Source organism: Pygoscelis adeliae, unplaced genomic scaffold, assembly GCF_000699105.1.
Source record: "Pygoscelis adeliae isolate BGI_AS28 unplaced genomic scaffold, ASM69910v1 Scaffold226, whole genome shotgun sequence".
Lineage (NCBI taxonomy): Eukaryota > Metazoa > Chordata > Aves > Sphenisciformes > Spheniscidae > Pygoscelis > Pygoscelis adeliae.
Window position 1 is genome coordinate 48112 of NW_008824983.1, and position 2857 is coordinate 50968.

Consider the following 2857-nt stretch of genomic DNA (forward strand, 5'->3'; position numbering starts at 1 on the left):
AAAAGGATACTCTCACAACTTGGCAGTGTTTGTATTTTCAGGCAGAAGAATCTAGAGGTGATTAAGAAAAGTGAAGATCTGATCAGTCCTTTTACTACCAGGCAGCTTCCAAGCAGGAACATTCAGTACAGCTCTAAGCACCTATATTTTGCACCATAATACTGCAATGCCTTTTTGCTAGTACTGTGGTTATAGCAAGATGATAAGGCTGTTGTGGAATCTTAATTGGAAAAGAATTGAAAATAACTGTACTTGAATACATAACCTAGGTGGCGAGTGTTTAGTTGCCATGGAGATTGGCAAAGACATGCAATATAGATATCCAATCTTCAGAAAAATGTGAAAGGGTACTGGTATACAGAAATACCTTCCCTGTAATCTGGAGCAGTTTCATAGACTGTCCATCATAAATTGGCATTTCAAAAAGTCAGGGCTGTGACTGATATGAGACACAGTGATTTAATCCAATTTGTGAAAAATAAGGAATCGTCACAAGCAGCAATGAACAGGAGAGCAATTCCGACACGGCAAAGGCACTGCCGACAGGGACTCCCACCCACCTTCAGGAAAATGTCTCGTTGAGATTCAGCTCCCAACAGCACTCAGGTGAAAGCTATGCTTTTGTAATGAAACTTAAAGCCTCTTTAGACAGCTTGTGAGTTTCTGTTTGCCTGGATGAGTTTGACACTCAAGCCCAAGAGAGGAAAACAGACCTTTTTTCAGGCAGAACCCCATCATAAAAGTCACAAAGGCAGGCTTGATTTGGGCCTACTGTCCCAGGAGGGTGTCAACGGCAGCTGGCCCAACCGATCACAGCAAAAAGCCCTCTGGGGGCGAAGGTACCTCAGAGGATGAGTCCCAATGTGGAAGAACAACTTTACAGTACAACTGGACAAGTTATTAGGCCTTTTCACCCAGAGACCCTGGCTGTTTCAAAACTGGTACTCAAAGTAAATGGGGCAGAACAAGGTACCTGATTCATCCATCAGGGTATGTTTTACTGTGGGATCAGTAGAAGTGCTGGAAGAGACACAGTTTTATGCATCTACTTTCTGAAAATTAGCATAAAACATTCACCTGGAAAGGCATGCAAAGAGATGTGGGTTATGTTAGAAGCTGGGATCTGGTGAGAGAGGTCTAAAGTATCGCTTTCCAGGTAAGGAAGTTGGATCCTGGGCCGTCAAGGCACAGCACAGCCCACAGACTCTGGTTTATTTCCAGCAGAGCTCTGTACTCTTCACATTAAAAAGAAACTGTAGTTATGCTGCTCATTGCTCCAATGCAAAGCACAACAGACCTCTTTATGTGAATTTCTAAGGAACAGCAGCTAAGTATATCTTATGGCATTTACCTCACATCTTACACTCTGGTTTAAGAGTCAAACTGAAGTATGTAAGTGTGAAGTTTGGCCAGCCTTACTTTACAGTTTCTGGAATTGCTTCACAATTAGTAGGCATAGCTTTTGCTACCAAGAACTTGCCATCTAATTTCAAGCAAAATGAGAGAGACTGAGTCCATGGAGCTGAAATGTCTCTAAATGGTTGGGGTGGGGTGGGTTCTCTCTAACTAAATAATAACAGACATTATTAGGAACAACATGAATAGAGGAATAGACAATCTGATTCATTACTGGTTCGCTCGTTTTATACCGGTATAAAACTGGACTGATACAGCTGTGGGCTAGGGCCCCAGAGTAAATTACACCTGAAAAATATCATTGTGGTTTGTGTGTTGTGCCGTAAAGGACAAGACTGGATTAGAGGTAGACCTCTGCTGCAGGTTTATGATCTGGATTTAGAGCTGAACAACTGCGACGCCTCAGATGTTCAGATCTGTGGTTTCAATCTGGGCTCTATAAGCTGTGGTGTTGATAGCTCTTTAGGCTGTAACAAGTCAGAGCTGTGAGACCATGACTTAAATCTTACTGAGATTAGTATTAACTAAACCTGTCTCTTGTTGGATGGCCCTTCAGCTGCCAAAGTAAAATTGTTTTTTGGCCGACATCACAGGCAGTAAACCAGGGTCATCATTCCTCCTTTGAACATTACATAGTTCAAAGAGCTGCCAGTGAAACATGGTAAAAAATAGTTGAAATAAAATTAGCATTTAATTATTCAATGGAATTACCCAAATTAACACTGAACCTAATCAGCAAGTGTAGAAAACACTCCATTTCATTTCTCTTTCCTTAAGATTGTCCCCTTAGAGGTACCAGCTGTCTTTAAACATGTGAAAATGACCACTAGAAAAACTATTATATATATTCTGTGTCTTACTTAAAATATTTTCTGGCGCATCTTTCCACCGTGTCCAGGGGGAAGGCTACAATAGCTTTTGTTAAAGGAAGCATGAAAAAAAAGATACCCACCCACATCCCTTTCCCTCTCCCCTAGGCAGGCAAGTGTAGTAGATACACCTCAGCCCCTTTTTAAAAGGTGTAATAAACTGCCCCTCCTGGGCTGCTGGAGTAACTGGATCTCAAGTCTCCAGGCTTCAGATGCAACACGTGGGGCTTCAAACGTAATGTGGGGCTTCAAATGCAACACTTGTTCGATGTGGCCTTACAGCCTGGCTGCTGCTAGCTACGGTGGTGTTGGCAGGTCCGATCAGACACGCTGACCTCCACCTTCCTTCCTCCCAGGAGTTTCCTTTCAACGTTCGTCGGGGCACTTGTTATACTAAAAAAGCTGAAAGCCCCAACTCCTGACTCCTTTATCAGCCCGTAAGCCTGGCGACCCCACACCCTGGCAGAGGCCCACCATGGGGTGACCGCCGGGGCCTTAGAGCGAGTCGTGGCGGCGGAAAGCAGAAGGGCGGCCGGTCGCTCCCCTCTGCCCCGACCCCTCCTCACGCAGCT

At 44.1% G+C, this 2857-nt stretch overlaps 1 protein-coding gene across 1 annotated transcript in view; it reads right to left on the reverse strand.

Moving 5' to 3' along the window:
* The window catches only part of GALNT15 (polypeptide N-acetylgalactosaminyltransferase 15), a 24727-nt gene that overhangs the window by 20466 nt on the left and 1404 nt on the right, over positions 1 to 2857 (reverse strand). The window lies entirely within an intron of this gene.